The 17,576-nt window shown below is 37.5% G+C and overlaps 1 non-coding gene across 1 annotated transcript; it reads left to right on the top strand.

Annotated features, from left to right (window-relative positions):
• The first annotated feature begins 14,945 nt into the window (after window positions 1-14,945).
• On the top strand, window positions 14,946-15,053 carry LOC118349345. Its single transcript, XR_004802315.1, has one exon. It is a non-coding gene; the product is annotated as a small nucleolar RNA R71 (small nucleolar RNA).
• The last annotated feature ends 2,523 nt before the right edge of the window (window positions 15,054-17,576 follow it).

The raw sequence follows: 17,576 nt of genomic DNA, 5'->3' as shown, positions 1-17,576 counted from the left end.
GTATATGTTCTCAGCTTACTGAGTTGTTGATAACTCACCCCTATCTCCATAATATGTTTCAGATAATTTTGATGCAACAGCTGAAAATCAGGGATAGGGAATACTTGCAAATTTTGTGGATCATAGAAGACTATGTACCCTAGGGTACAATGACTTTTGGAGAGTCTTTTGGTAGCGTTAATATTTTATGTGGCTTTGGTATGTTGAGTGTTGGATATTTTTAGTCCTTGTGGAAAAGTTTATCTATATCAATGAGACACCACTGATGTGCCCTTATGTAGGAACATGAATATTTGTGTTGAATAAATAGGTTAATATGTTATGGAGATTCTGGTTTATTTTTAAAAGTATTATTTGGAAATGATTTTTTTTGTGATATGAGTTAACTCTCCGGACCCTCTGGGGTCGGGGCGTTACACATCTAGAGGCACCCAGTTTTGGAAATCGATTTCCAAAGAAATTCTTGTTGTACTTTCACATTCCAAGTGGAAAATTAAGGATGAGAATGTGTCTTTCTGGAGAGACAGTTGGCTTAATTCTGGACCTTTGATGGATCTGTATCCGATTGTGGGAGATCCGACATTGAAGGTGAAACATTGTATGCTAAACAACAATTGGGATCTAGATCAACTTGAGCAGTTAGTAGGGCTAGAAAAAACGGAGGAGATAGTCAATGATATCAGGAGTCGAAGGCAAGGTGATGATCAACTTATTTGATTAGGAAACTTGGATGGGTCTTTCACGTCCAAAAGTGCCTGGTCTTTTGTTCGGATTAGTAATCCTAAATGTCAATGGTCGGATTGGATCTGAAATGCAGCTTTATCGAAGAAATTTTTTGTGCTCATGTGGAAGGCTTTAAATTCAAGCCTTAGTGTGGATAACCGTATAAGGAGACTTGGTGTGCCTTTAGCCTTGAAATGTGAATGCCGTCGGGAAGGTGTCTTTGAGGATATTAATCATGTGTTATATAGTGGTAATATTGCTATGGCCATATGGAAATTTAGCTCAAATATTTTGGGAATTCCATTTGTCCCAATCTGGTCTTGGAGAGCAATTCTTGAGGCTTGGTTTCGAAGGGCATTGAAATCATCTCAACTTGGTAATCATATTAGACTCATACCTGTGATCATTACCTGAAATTTATGAAATTGGTGATGTAAAGCTCGGATGCAAGGAAGGAAAGAGAAGGTTCATGCTTTATGGAGATCGATAAAGTATTGAATTCTTTGGGTTGGAATTAAGATATACAAGGCTTCCAGGCTAGTGGAGAATGATGTCCAGATTTTGAGGTCTTTGAATCTTTCTATTAACTCAAGAAAGAAGGGACACTAATGGCAGTGAGATGGGAGAAACTGAAGCGAGATTGGTTTAAATTGAATGTGGACGGAAGTAGCATAAATAATCCTGGAATTTTGGGTGCAGGAGGAGTAGTCAGAAATGAGTTCGGGAAAGTGGTTTTTGCTTTTGCCGAATCTATTGGTAACGAAAGGAAGTAATAACCTTGCAGAAGTTAGGGCCCTTCAGATAGGTCTTCAACATTGTAAAAGATTGGGGTTCAACAATATTATTATTGAAATGGACTCTCTTTAGGTTGTTAGCTGGATTCAAAAAGGAAGGTGTAGTCTTTGGTACTTAGAGGACTTTTGGGAAGACATTGTTAATATGTTGGCAGAGATGAATTTTTCTATTGAGCATATCTATCAGGAAGGAAATAAGGCTATAGATTTTTCAGTCAGTCTAGGTAGTAATGGGATCTCTCATGAATGGTCAGGGCAGATGGAAGTTCCTCATCTATTAAAATGTATACTTACAACAAATTCATGTGGACTGGCATACCTCAGGAAGTGTTGATGTTTCTGGAGGGGGTTCTGGAAATCAGGTTGTGCGACATTGAATTCTCAAAAGTTGCTTCATTTCGTTTACTCGAATATGTATTTATTTTGTTTATTTATATCCTTTATAGGCTTGTTTAGATTGATTTATTTATTTATAGGCTTGTTTTGGATGTTTTCTGGTTATAGTTTTGACTTATTTGATCTAGTGTTTTGGTACTTAGGGGTTATTAGTTATTTTATATTATTGTAAATCCTAAGCACCTTGATTGTTACCATAGTATTCCTCCGCCACAAACGATGGCTTATTAATAAACTTGGTCGGGGGGTCACTCTTGGACATGTGGCTATCCTCTCAAAAAAAAAAAAAAAAAACGAACCTACAATGATTGTCCGGTTATGGGGAAAAGCACGAGACACGAGAATCTGATGTAGGGATTTCTAAACGTTAGAACTTCATCACCAATAACTTAGAAACATGAAAATACTATCTTGGAGTAAAATTACCATTTTACCCTCTATATGTGAGAAAATGACAATTTTACTCCTAACTTAAGGATTTCACATCCTAACTCCAAAAATCACCAAAATTTACATTCCTCATTTAAATTTTGTCCTAAACTCAATTATCTAATTATAAAAATTTAAAACAAACCATAACCATGAGAAACATACTATGGCCAAAACTCCCTTAAGCCATTTCTCTTTGATTTTTGTTGCAATTTTATCCAACTTGAAAACTTATGCTTAAACCAAAATATTGCAACATAGATCATTACATCCTATACTTACAAGTATGCTTAATACAATCAACAAAATTACACTTCACATAAACACAAGAATTTTTAGTAAAAAGATCCAAACTTTTTAACTAAAACACAAATCCTTGAGTCTCAAGATTTTGACTCTTTTTAAAACATCTCCAAGAACTCCAAGAATTCAGAAATTTCTTCTAACTTGTCCATAACACACTCCTAAGAACTAACATGCTTTGAATTATCAAGAACAAATCACCAAAAGTCACAAAAATCTAGCTTGAAGCACTCGACTTCAACACTTCATCAAAACAAAATTTTCTCAACTTGGTTTTGATCAAACCACTTGATCCGAAACATACCTTGATAAAAAATTCAAACAAATATCATCATATGGCTTAAAAATATGTCCTAAAGTAGATCCAAGCAATAAACTTAAAATCACATGGCTAAAAATAAACTAAAACATGGATCTAGCCGAAATCATCAAACTTTTGACCCAACTGAGTATTCTCTTGCATGAAAATTTATATATTTGAAAATAACACTATAAATATTCAAAATAACATCCTAAGATGTAGATAAATGGCTTAGGTTCATTAGATAAAAATATCAAAATCATTGAGTAAGATTCAAACACAAAAGATCCAACCTTTCTGAAAACATAAACTATTTTACTCCTTCTAGTTTCTAACTTATTAGATCTAAACCCATCTTCTATCAAAAAATTTAATCATGCAAAAAATCTTCAAACAATTCATATAAACATGTTAACAACACTCCATAAAAAGTTCGGACCAAGATCTGCCCATTAGCTTGGTCAAAAACTCCAAAATACAACATACTATCCAGTTTATCGTCTAGATAGACCTATCCATGGTTAAAATAACTTTTGACCAGACAAATGACCATGAATTCAAACAAAAAATATATTTATGGAAACAAAACTCAAATAGAAACAAATTTTATGATGGAATCTTAGTGAGATAGTACTTACAAGGGCTTCAAGAACCGAAGGCAAGAAAGCTGAGAAAACTGTCTGAGAGAAAACTTAAGTGTTCACTCCAAGAACAGAAATGAAACGGATGAAATGAGTGAGGAAATGACCTGCACGCCTCTTACATATTTGGAAGAGTGTGAGGTATTTTAATGACACTTTAATGATGAAAGTCTTGGTCAAAGTGAGGGACAAACCACCCAAGCCTTTGGCTGCCTAGAGGTGGTGTGTAGGAGGTGGTGGTGAGTGAAGTGAGGTATTTGAATGACACCTTAATGACACTTTGAGGGCTGTCATGAGCAGTGGATGGTCAGCCTTGAGAGGGTGGAAACTTTCTCAAGAAACTTTGCCGAGGTGGCCAAAATTCTTGGGCCTAATGGGCCTTAAATAAGTGGGCTTCATTTTGGGGTTTTAAAAGGGTTTGGTTAGGGTTTGAGAGGCTATAAAGCCCAAATCTAATTTTTCTTGACCCAAACAAATTTACAAGGTTTAAAGGGTTGAATAATGATGTCATAATATGAATTTGAAGGATTAATAGTGTAAGGGGACTTTTCCTCCCCTGAGCCCCTGCGACAGGCCCACGAAGAAACATGAAGGACCCAAACCCGGCCCAATGCTTTTCTCTAAGAAGGCCCCCGCACCCCTTAGAGAATACTCAGCCCACGAGTTAAACTAGCCCAGGAAATGACTCCAACGTGGGAAAGACGAATGGTAGGGACATATGAGACTCGCCGCCTTGGCACCCATAGTGACATTTAACACTCGAAGACCTGTGCAGACATGTTTGCGGGAAACACAGGCAACCCTTGATTCCCTGAGAGAAGGTATGGGGCAACACAACACCGATCACCGACTGGCAAGGCATCACTTAGGGAGCCACGCCGCATTAATGGTACTACTTTAGACTCTATGCAGCATTAAAGGGTCCTGATTGGGTTGTAGTGTGAATGGTGTGCACCCCTTGACATGAGGCAAGGGATCTCCCCCAACAACCTAGTTTAAAAGCCAACCCCCAAGTACAAATGACTCTCTCTAAGCTCTCGCACTCTAGCACAAACTACTAGGAAGATTACTGAGTTAAGTATCGGAGGCTCCTCGGCCACCACTGAGCCCCCCTTTGTTTTCTTAAGTGTGCAGGTATAAAGACCTAGACTCGAGTTGTTGGAACTAGGTCCAAAGGTGTACAAAACATGACGTTAACAGTGGCGCCGTCTATGGGATCTCTATAGACTTTACGTGTCCTTTGTATGCCGACAACAACCAGTTCTTAGAAAACTCAGAGATGAGAAGAAGCGAAATCAGTGGATATGGAAACAAGGCTAGCGGTAATGGAGCAACTGGTGGGAAAGCTGACTACGGAGGTAGAGACCTTAAGGAGGGAGAACGAGACAGTCGACACCAACAGGGTGGAGAATAATGCAGAACCAAGCAACAACGAGCATGTAGAATCTAGAAATGCTGGAGGAGGAGGTGACGTTGAAGAAGAAAGGAGGAACACTTAGAACGAGTTGCGTAACCTCAAGGGAAAGTATGAAGAAATGTCGCAGAGGATGACCACGTCGTCATCAGTGGAACAACTGCTCACCACAACCGGCTTGGCCTATAGTGTGAAGGTGATGTCTGTGTCACTACCACCCAAGTTCCAAGTTCCAGGTTCCAAGTTCCCCTCATGGAGATGTATGATGGGACTAGGGATCCCCTCGAACACCTGGAGACCTTCAAAACTCACATGACTCTGCATGATTTTTTGGGGAAGTCGCCTGCAAGGCTTTCCCACTAACTTTGAAAGGACAAGCAAGAGTGTGGTTTGGGTCCCTAGTGCTCGGATCCATAGACAACTTCAAGGAGTTGGCACACATGTTTCTCACACAGTTTATGGCCAGCAATAGGAGGAGGTGCCCCGCGGCATACTGCCTAACCGTCAAACAGGGAGAAGATGAAGGCGTAAAGGCGTACCTATCTAGGTTCAACAAGGAATGCATGACAAAGGATGACCAAGACAAGAAAATAACTCTAGCAGCCCTTTTGGGTGGAGTATGGTCTCGGTCCCAGTTCATGGTAGAATTGGCCAGGAGAACTCCCACCATGTTGTGAGAGTTTATGGACAAGGCCGACAACTTCATCAACATCGATGACACGTTCTAGGCCTTGATCAAGCCTAGGAAGAAAGAGTTGGAGAGGGCAGATAGAAAGGGGAAGACATCAGGCAAAAACATAGTCCATGAGAAGGTGGGCAGGAGACTACACAACAACAAGAGGATTAAAGCCCCTCAAAAGTCCTGGAAGTCCAATTCGATTGGGCAACACTTTCTATCCAAAAAGAAGACCGACCCACTGCCCGAGAAGTAGACTACAGGAGCATTAACCATTGTTATTGCACCTACCACCGATCCAACACCCACAACATAGAAGATTGTGTTTCCTTGAAGGAGGAGAGGGAGGAGGTTGAGAGATCGAGGTCTCGGTACCATCTCGGTCGGAGACCGGAGCAAGAAAGGAGTAAGAGATCGTGGGAGAGAAGTGTGGAGAGGCCCAACAAGCCAAGCAGGGAGGGAAGCCCGAGATGAAGAATAGCCAAACGGAGGCCACCACACGGTCACCCCCGAACGTCGCCCCAAAAGGCCCCCAGATAGGCGAGATTAGAACCATTGTGGGAGGGTTTGCCGGTAAGGGCACGACCTTATCTGGCCGAAAGGCACACGCCAGGCGGGCACGATACTAAGATGTATACTTTGCAGAATATCATCCCGCCAAGCATAGAATAATTGAGCATGCACCCATCATCTCTTTTAGAGAGGCTGACGAAGAGGGGGTCTTTTACCCTCACAATGATGCTTTGGTGGTAACTATGTTGGTTGCCAACTTCACCACCCGAAGAATCCTCGTTAACAATGGCAGCTTTGCCGATGTTCACATAAAAAAATCTGCAAGTACATAGAATCGTAACAAGTATTAAAGTATTTTAAAGAAAATGGATGTCAAATCCAAAGAGACTAATTATGCTATTGAGTACTGAAATTTACTAAATTAATTACTATTTAGAAAACCAAAATTTAAAGAATAGATTATCTAAATTAACCTGAACAAAAGAGAATTAAAATTTAGATTTTAAAGATAATAAGAATAGATCTAGAGCGTTTGATTTCACTTACCAAATCCCACACAATTTATTATTCCTTATTATAGAATTCAAATTATCTCAGGTTGATGATAAAAATCATTTAACTATTCAATATTTTCTCTCGAACAATACCAAAAATATCTCCAACTAATAACTCCATATCTCTATGTGAATTTAACTAATTGGAGACTCATTAAGTTGTTTAGATTTTTTTTAAAAATCACACTAATCATGGTAAAGTATCTATACTTTCGCTCAACTAATGATGCTTAATCCTAGAGCTCTAATCACAAATCACCTCTCAGTCTCAATGCGATCTAATAGATTAAACAAAAATTAGCTAAAAAATTGCAAACATTAAAAATAAGGAATAAACACTCACTAATGAAAATATTGAAAATAAAATAACTTAGAATATAAATTGTGTGTTCAATGCTAGACTACATCATAGTCCTAGAAAATAAAATTAGCTCATAATAAAATTAAAAAGAAATAGAATAAAACTAGTGTTTTTTGTTGGAGTCGGTTGATGAAACATGTGGCTCTTGCTTCTACTCCCCAGATCCGTCTCCTTCAAAGAAATTTAAAGAATAAACTCTAGAATATTTTACATTTAAACTCAGACTCTACTCTCCTAATTTCTTGCTAATGATATGCTTATATAGGGTACAAATGAAATCCTAATGTTTTCATGATTTTCGCCTAAAAAATAGCCTAACTTTTAGGACTAATTTTTGGCAGCCTCGTACGCATGCCAAGAGTTAGAATTTAGAAATCCTTATTAGAGATAAACTTATAGCCCTTTTAGTCAGCTTTCCAACTCATGTAGAATCGCATCCATCAGATATATGAGTAGAAAGTTATGATTGAAATACTCAAGCATGTATAGGCTGTCTCCCAGAGTATTCCGAACTTGGACTTCTTGTGGATTCCTTCTGTGATTTCTTTTCCTTTTTCTTAATTAAAATTACTTTCAAGCACTTTACTAGTTGTTTCCCATGATATCTTTTAGGTTGATCTTTTAAGTTGATCGGTTAGACTAGTCTCACAATCTAACCGTCCAGAGCCTTGTTGCCAAGTCTTCTCGCCCAGGAAGTAAAATATCTCGCTCATCTCCTAACTCTTGTTGGCAATTCTGGTCGCCATTGAGTCTCCTCGCCGAAATCTCCTTGACTGTCTTCATATCTCATTGCCTCTTGTCAATCTGGATCCGTAGTCTTTTCTTTTGTACCAAAATGCCCTTCTTTTGCACTAAATGTTCTCATTCCTTCAAATCCAAAAAAATAAAGAAAAATATGTAGAAATAAAATAAAATCAATAGTATTGAAGGAAAATTGAAATTTTTCATAAATAAAAGAGTAATAAAAATTACATAAAAATCACACTTATCAAATACCCCCAAACTTAAACTTTGCTCGCCCTCGAGCAAAGAAGAAAAGAATGACAACTAAAACAAGTATTGGTTTGATTCATAAAATTTATTGCCTCAAAGATTGCCTAAAGTCTATAATTCAAAGGAATCATTCACGATTAATCAAGTCCCAAAAGTTAATTTAAAATTGAATTCCACCGTATCATCCATCCTCACATCCATGCATACCTATCATTCTCACTTCACCATTAGCTCCCCAGATAGTTTTATGCAAACAAATAAATAAATAATGGATCTCTAAATACTCCATAGGCTTACTTTTCAAATCACTCTCCACTAATGTAAGACAGAAACTATCACCAAGGATCAATAGGGCTTTATTAAGCTTGTAATGTAAGGCTAGGGTGAGGGCTACAAAGAAAATGTAGGATTCAAACAAAGCAAGAGAACTTAAGTTTGAATACCAAAAGATTAAATAGAGCATTCTCACTTCTAAGACAAACATCTCTTCTCAATCATTGTGAATCTCTCAACATACATCTCTTTATTGTACTTTTAAGTATTTCTCTCTTTACCCCTCTATTCGGCAAGTCGGATATTTTTGAAATAAACCAAACTATACATTTTCGACTGCCTTTTCGTATGACTCTCGTCGGCCTTTTCTTGTCTGCCACACAGTAGACGAGTTGACTTTTCAGACCTCTAAACATATGATTTTGATAATATGGCTATAATTAAGTTTACTTGTAGACCTTCTACTTCTCTTGCCTTTCATGCTCTTGTGAGTCAGTGACTTTGTGTAAATTTAGTTCTCTTGAAAGGTAAGGAAATAAGTGTTTAAACTCAAATAGGGTAGGGAATATGAGGTTTACAAGAAAGAAAAATATAATGCTAAAATATAATTCAATAAATCTCAAAGGGGTGGTTAGGGATAACGATAATAAACGGGTAAGCTTGAAAGACTCAATTGGTCCAAAGAATGCCTTAATCATTTCTCCAGTAATATTCTGTCTAGGATTTGACCTCGAGTATAATCAAATAAGTTTTAGAGTAACTTGAGGCCATACAAATTCACACAATTCACATAAAATTTCTCTAGGTATGTAAAATGATTAATGATCATTATAAGGATTCATTGAACATAGAAAATATCAAATTCAGCAAGATCAAGTAAAGAATTAACAACTAGATTTAAACAATGAGAATTTTTCCTAAACATTATAATCAGTTTCAATCATATTCTTATCATAGGCGTTTTATTCATCAAACCATACTGCTTTTATTATCATTATTATTATTATTAGTATTATATATATATATCTATTTTTTTTTCAAAATAAATAAAATAATTTCCTTTCCCCTAAACTTAAATATCACATTGTCCTCAATGGGAAAGAGGAGGAAAAAATAAAGAAGCAAATGAGAAAAGGTAAGAGATGCTCCCCTAATTTTTTTTTTGTTCTGCCAATTGAATATTTTCCTTGAAGGTGTAGCCGTGTACTCCTTGGAAGTATCCTCTCCTCTTCATTCCTATAAGATGAAAGCAAAAGAAAAGAAAAGAAAAGAAAAATAAAAAATTGGGTTGCCTCCCAAAAGCGCTTTATTTAAAGTCTACAACTAGACACTATCCTCTCATCATTTATTACTAGCGAGATCGATGGAACATTTTTTCGAGTTAAAGTCTCCATCCACATAGGGTTTTAATCTCTGTCCATTTACTTTAAATGTATCTTTTATCTCGTGATGAAGTTCAACCGCCCCATAGGGAAAGACACGGGTCACCACAAACAGTCCCGACCATCGAGAACGCAGCTTTATCGGGAAGAGTCGAATTCTTGAGTTAAATAATAAAAATTTATGCCCGACTTCGAATTCCCTTATCAAAATATGCTTATCATGCCATCTTTTAGTTTTGTCTTTGTAAATCCGAGCATTCTCATAAGCATCATTCCAGAACTCATCTATCTCATTGCTTTGCAATATTCTCTTCTCGTTAGTTGCTTGTAAATCAAAGTTCAGTGTCCTCGTAGCCCAATAGGCTCTGTGTTCTAGCTCCACAGATAGATGACAGGCTTTTCCACAAATGAGCCGATAAAGAGACATCCCGATCAGTGTTTTGAATGATGTCCGGTAGGCCCATAGCACATCATCTAACCTTCTCGCCTAATCTATCTGAGAGATACTCACGGTCTTCTCCAATATGCATTTCAGCTCCCGGTTAGACACTTTGACTTGGCCGCTTGTTTCAGGATGGTATGATGTCACCACATGATGGGTAACTCCATACTTAGTCAGTAGCGCTTCAAATTGGCGATTGCAAAAATGCTTCCTGTCATCACTGATTATGGCCATTGGAGTGCCGAATCGGGAAAAGATGTTCTTTCGTAGGAAATGCACTACGACCCTCGCATCATTGGTCAGCAAGGTGACCACTTCCACCCATTTGGAGACATAATCTACAGCAACCAAAATTAATTTATTAGAATATGAGGATGGAAAAGGACCCATGAAATCTATACCCCAAACATCAAATAATTCAATGACTAAAATATTGTTTAAAGGCATCTCATGTTTCCTAGAAATGTTGCCCACTCTTTGATAGTGATCACATATATCAATAAAATTAAAAGAGTTTTTAAAAATAGTTGGCCAATAAAAGCCGCATTGTCAAATTGTCGCTACTGTTTTTGTTCCACCAAAGTGGTCGCCCGCTTCCAAAGAGTGGCAGTGTCTGAGTATGCTCTCTATCTCTTCCTCGGGCACACATCTCCTAATTATCTGGTCCGCGCAATGCCAGTATAGAAAAGGTTCCTCCCAAAAATAATATTCAAATTGGAGAAGAACTTATTCTTTTGTTGATATGTCATCTTGGTCGGTAGAATTCTGGACACCAAATAATTTACCATGTCGGCATGCCATGGGATGACTTGTATAACCATTAATTGCTCATCTGGGAAGGTCACATTAATTGGGAATTTCTCCTCAGCAACCGCCTCTTTAAGCTCAAGATGAGATAAGTGGTCAGTCACTATATTCTCAGTACCTTTCTTATCTTTTATTTCCAAATCGAACTCTTGTAATAGAAAAATCCATCTTAATAGTCTTGGTTTGGCATCCCTCTTCGACAACAAGTATTTAAGAGCTGAGTGATCGGTGTAGACGATAACCTTTGAACCTATCAAATAAGAACGACATTTGTCAAAGGCAACTACAATGGCTAACAATTCTTTTTCAGTAGTAGCAAAATTAAGTTGAGCTTCTATTAAGGTCTGACTTTTTTAATAAATAACATGAAAAATTTTACCTTTTCTTTGCCCCAAAATAGCCCCTATAACATAATCGCTAGCATCACACATTAATTCAAAAGGTAAATTCTAATCCGGTGATACAATGATAGGTGCTGAAAGTAATTTCTTTTTCAATGTTTTAAAAGCTTGCAAGCATTCATCAGAAAACTCAAACCGAGTACTTTAATCAACAGATTGCAAAGACGTTTAGTAATTTGGAAGAAATCCTTGATAAACCGATTATAGAACTTGATGTGACCCAAGAAACTTCTCGCATGCTTCATATTGGTCGGTGGTGGGAGTTTGTCAATAACTTATATCTTTGCTAGGTCGACCTCAATTCTGTTGAAGGAAATGAGGTGGCCATGCACTATTCCCTCCTCAACCATGAAGTGACATTTTTTCCAATTTAAAACAAGATTTGTCTCCTTGCATCTCTGCAAAACCAAGGATAAATTAGATAAACAATTATCAAAAGAGTGACCAAAAACCGAGAAGTCATCCATGAAGACTTCTAAAATTTTTTCCACCATGTCCGAGAAGATGGACATTATGCATCTTTGGAAAGTGGCTGGCACATTACAAAGACCAAAAGGCATGCGCCTATATGCAAAAGTGCCATAAGGACAGGTGAAAGTGGACATCTCTTGATCCTCGGGTGCAATGACTATTTGATTGTAACCGGAATATTAATCTAGAAAACAGTAGTAAGCATGGCCAGCAAGTCTTTCTAGCATTTGATCAATAAAAAGTAAGAGAAAATGGTATTTCCGAGGGCATCATTCAGTCTTCAATAGTCTATGCATATTCGCCATCCCGTGACCATCCTCGTCAGTATGAGTTCATTGTTGTTATTCTTGATTACGGTTATCACTCCTTTCTTTGGAATGACTTGTACTGGATTTACCCACGCACTATTTGAGATTGGATAAACGATCCCGACATCTAAAAGTTTCTATACCTCTTTATGCACCACTTCTTGCATCAATGGATTCAATCTCTTTTGGGGTTGGACGATCGGTTTAAAATTATTCTCTATTAAAATCTTGTGCATGCAAATTGAATGACTAATTCCTTTGATGTCCGAGATGGTCCAACCCAAGGCCATTTTGTGTTCTTGCAAGACTCTCAGCAACTTCTCTTCCTTTACATCACTCAAAGAACTATTAATAATAATTAGAAAAGTAGAGTCCTGGTCTAAGAAAACGTACCTTAAATCTGATGGAAGCAGTTTGAGTTCAAGCTTGGGTGGTTCCTTACTTGAAGATGTTGGTCGAGATGAGTTTAGCTCTTCCACTTTTGGTTTTTATTGAAAGAGGAAAGGATGGTGTAGCTTCCAAATATCTCTCACACTCCCTAAAATCTTCATCTTCGGATTCAATAGATGTAGAGTGAGTAAGACATACCTTAAGTGGTAGCTTTGGAAATTCAGCTCCATAAGTCTCGTCGGCCATGACCACGTCTCGGTCGCTTATTTGAAAACAAGAATGTACCTCGGAAGGTAATTCCATAGATTTAAATACATCAAAAGTGAACTGCTCCTCACTGACCCTCAAAATGAGTTTCCCTTGCTGGACATCAATTAAGGTTCTCCCTGTTGCAAGGAAAGGTCGGCCCAGTATCAAAGGGATCTCCTCATCCTCCTCCATATCAAGGACAATGAAATTGGTCGGGAAGATGAACTTATCAACTTTCACCAGTATGTCCTCAATGAGTCCTCTCGGGTATTTAATAGATCTGTCTACCAATTGTTGGGAGATAGTGGTCGATTTTGCTTCTCCAAGACCTAGTTTCCAAGTCGCATAAAGTTTTATCAAAATAGGAATTTCCTATAGTACAAGGGATCTTGAAACTCCCCATATCTTTCAACTTAGGCGGTACCTTCTTTTATACGATTACATTACTCTCATCGGTCAGAATTATAGTCTCATGCTCCTCCAACTTCCGCTTGTTTGATAATATATCCTTCAAATTTTTTCATAGTTAGGCATTTGATCTAAAGCTTCAATGATTGGAATATTAATATGCAATTGCTTAAATATACTGGATTTCTTTGGTTTTGCCGCCCCTTTATTCTCCTTAGTATTCTCAGCTTGCTAATTAGCCGCATCCCACTCTGCTTCTTTCACCTCGGACTCGGCTTCCTTCATCTTAGACTCCTTGTTTTCAGCAGCTTCTGCATCTCGCTTGGTACTTACTATTTGCGGCTGGTCACATATCCTCCCACTTCTCAATGTTATGGCATTGACATTTTCCTTCAGATTGGTCACAATGTTGCTTGGTAAAGTCCATGTTGTAGTCTCGATAAGCATGTTTGAGAGCTGACCGATTTGCACCTCAAGATTGTAGATTGAAGTCAAGTTGTTTTGGATCACCATATCAGTGTTTTGCATGTACTGCACAAACATATCCTCAAGTGTCGGTTTCTTCTCTTGCTGTGGAATTTGTTGAGGTGGTCTAGTCGGCCCTTGATTATTGCTCCATAAAAAGTTCGGGTGATTTCTCCATCAGGATTTGAACGTGTTTTAATAAGGATTGTTTTGAAGTTGGAAATTGGACACATAATGAGCTTGTTCATAACTCAGTTGGGCAAAAGGATTCCCCACATGGCAATCTACACTTGAATGATTTCTTACGCAATGATCACAAACAACATTAGTTTGAATAGCATTAACGTTAATCTTATCTAGTTGTTGTTAGGGGTGGGCAGCGGGGCCCCGCCCTCGCTACTCCGCCCCGCTTCCGCTCCGCCCCCGCATGGCGGGGCGGACAATCCCGCTCCGCCCATGCGGGGGCAGGGCCCCCTCCCCGCATCTAGGGGCCCTAGCGGGGGCGGGTGACGGGGAGGGCCCTACCCCGCCCCGCATTTTCCCTGCCCCGCCCCCGTCCCCGTCCCCATTTATATATATATATTATATATATATATAAACATAAATATCTATATATATACATATATATAAACATAAATATCTATATATATATATATAAATATATATTACAATTTGTTAGACTTGTTCACAAAATATGCATTAACAAATTTAAAAACTACATAGTTTAAAAACTAATACACTACAATTTACACAAAATATGTACTAACAAATTTAAAAATTACATAATTTTTATATTATAGTCATATTTGCAAAATTTAAATTTATAATTTGGATCTAAAAATGTATTTTTAATTATTTTTGCACTTCTAAATAATTTTTAAATAGAATAAATATAGTATTTTTTTTAAGTGAAAAGAGGCGGGGTACCCAGCCCCCGCATCCCGGGGGCGGGGTGCGGGGAAGGGGTGGCCCCGCCCCGTAGGGGGCGGGTAGCTCCCCTAGTTGTTGTGATAGATTTGCCATCTGTGCTGCCAATGTGGTAATAGAATCAAGTTCAAAAACTCCAGCCGTCTTTCTTGGCATTGCTTTCTCGCAGACTATTGATTGTTGTTGGATGCCAATTCTTTCATAAATTCTTATGCAGCTTCATGGGTCTTACTCATTAATGCTCCTCTCGCGACTGCATCAACCATAGATCGATTTGTGGGTCCCAAACCATTGTAAAATGTCTATACTTGAAGCCAGGCTGGGAGGTCGTGATGTGGACACTTGTGCAATAAATCCTTGTATCTCTCCCATGCCTCATATAATGATTCACTCTCAATTTTGGGTGAAGGTAGTAATATCATTCCTTAACTTCGCTATCTTGGCCAAAGGGAAATATTTTTCTAAGAATTTTTGTGCCAACTCCTCCCAAGTGGTGATGATGCCGGGCGGCAAAGAGTTCAACCAAGTTTTTGCTTCTCCCTAAGTAAGAAAGGAAAAAGTCTTAATCGAATTGCATCATTTGTCACTCCATTGTGTTTAAAAGTATCACAAATTTCTAGAAAATTTGCAATATAAACATTAGGATCCTCTTGTGATAGCCTCCCAAACTGGATGATTTGTTGAATCATTTGAATGATGGCCAGCTTGATCTCGAAGTTATTGGCTTGTATAATTGGCCTTCTTATACTAGATGTCGCCCCATTGACAGAGGGCATAACATAGTCTCTTAATGCCTTGTGCTCCAGGTTGGCCATATTAAATTTAGATGCAGCGACCTCTTTCTTTTTCTCTTTATTAATCTGACATAAGTTTCTTTCAATCTCGGGATCGAAAAGTGTATACTCTAATGATTTATATTGAGACATGCACTTCTAATTCTTGAAAAGAAAAACCAAACTGAGATCTAATTTGAACCAATTTTTAAAAATAAAATAACATCCAAAGTAGTAACAATCTAGTTAGTATCAATATCAATAACAAACAACTAATTCCCGACAACGGCGCCAAAAACTTGTTCACATAAAAATATATGCAAGTGCACAGAATCATAACAAGTAGTAAAATGTTTTAAAGAACCATTATGTTATTGAGTACTGAAATTTACTAAATTAATTATTATTTGAAAAATCAAAATTTAAATAATAGATTATCTAAATTAAACTGAAGAAAAGAGTATTAAAATTTAGATTTTAAAGATAATAAGAATAGATCTAGAGTGTTTGATTTCACCTAGCAAATCCTATACAATTTATTCTTCCTTGTTATAGAAATCCAATTATCCCAAATTGATGATAAAAATCCCTTAGCTATTCAATATTTTCTCTCGAACAATATCAAAAATATCTTTAACTAATAACTCCACATCTCTATGGAATTTAACTGATTGGAGACTCATTAAGTTTTTTGGATTTTTCTTAAAAATCACACTAATCACGGTAAAATATCTCTACTTTCGCTCAACTAATGGTTCTTAATCCTAGAGTTCTAATCACAAATCACCTCTTGGTCTCAATGTGATTCAATATATCAAACAATAATTAGCTAAAAAATTGCAAGCATTAAGAACAAGGAATAAATACTCAATCAAAAAAATATTGAAAATAAAATAATTTAGAATATAAATTATGTGTTCAATGCTAGACTACATCAAAACTCTAGAAAATAAAATTAGTTCATAATGAAATTGAAAAGAAAAAGAATAAAATTAGTGTACTTTGATGGAGTCAGTTGATGAAACATGCGACTCTTACATTTACTCCCCAGATCCGCCTCCTTCGAAGATACTTAAATAATAAACTCTGAAATATTTTACTCTAAAACTCAGACTCTCCTCTCCTAATTTTGTGCTAAGGATATGCTTATATAGGGCACAAGAAAAACCCTAATGTTTTCATGATCTTCGCCTATACAATCGCCTAACTTTCGCCTAACTTTTAGAACTAATTTTTGGTAGCCTCATACAAACTCCAAAATTAGAATTTAGAAATCCTTATTAGAGACAAAGTTGTAGTCCTTCAAGTCAGCTTTCCAACCCATCTGGAATTGGATCCATATGATATATGAGTCGAAAGTTATGATCGAAACAATCAATCATGTCCAGACTGTCTCCCAATGTATTTTAAACTTGGACTTCTTGTGGATTCCTTCTGTGATTTCTTTATCTTTTTCTTGATAAAAATTACTTTCTAGCCCCTTACTGGTTTTCCTGATGTCGTTTATGTTGGTCTTTTAAGTTGATTGGTTAGACTTGTTGCCCAATCTAACCGCTCAGAGCCTTGTTTTCAAGTCTTCTCGCCCTGGAGGTAAAATATCTTGCTCATTGCCTAACTCTTGTCACCAATTTTGGTCAGCATTGAGTCTCCTCAGTCATTGCCTCTTGTCGGTCTGGATCCGTAGTCTCTTCTTTTGTACCAAAATGCCCTCTCTTTGCACTAAATCTTCTCATTCCTTCAAATCTAAGAAAATAAAGAAAAATATGTAAAAATAAAATATAATCAATAGTATTGAAGGAAAATTGACACTTTTCATAAGTAAAAGAGTAATAAAAATTACATAAAAATCACACTTATCAGCAAACATCCTTTTCTAGGAAGCTTTCACTCGAATGGGGATTGACCTGTCACCTTCGGTCGACGCCCATGCCATTGAAAGGCTTCTCAAGAGATATGATCCAGGCGGTAGGCACCATCACTTTGTTCGTCTTGGCGGGCAAGGTCCTTTATGTGGCCTAAACCAAGGCTGACTTTATAGTGGTAAAAGCTCTCTCATCGTACAATGCCATACTTGGTAGGCCTACCCTCAATAGCTTGAGGGCGGTGACGTCGACTTACCACTTGAAGATGAAGTTCCCGACCTCCTTGGGAGTGGGGGAGGTCTGAGGCAAGCAAGTCCTAG

The sequence above is a fragment of the Juglans regia genome, chromosome 8 (genome assembly GCF_001411555.2).
Source record: "Juglans regia cultivar Chandler chromosome 8, Walnut 2.0, whole genome shotgun sequence".
NCBI lineage: Eukaryota > Viridiplantae > Streptophyta > Magnoliopsida > Fagales > Juglandaceae > Juglans > Juglans regia.
Note: the sequence above shows the minus strand (reverse complement) of the source record. Positions and strands in the feature narration are given on the sequence as shown.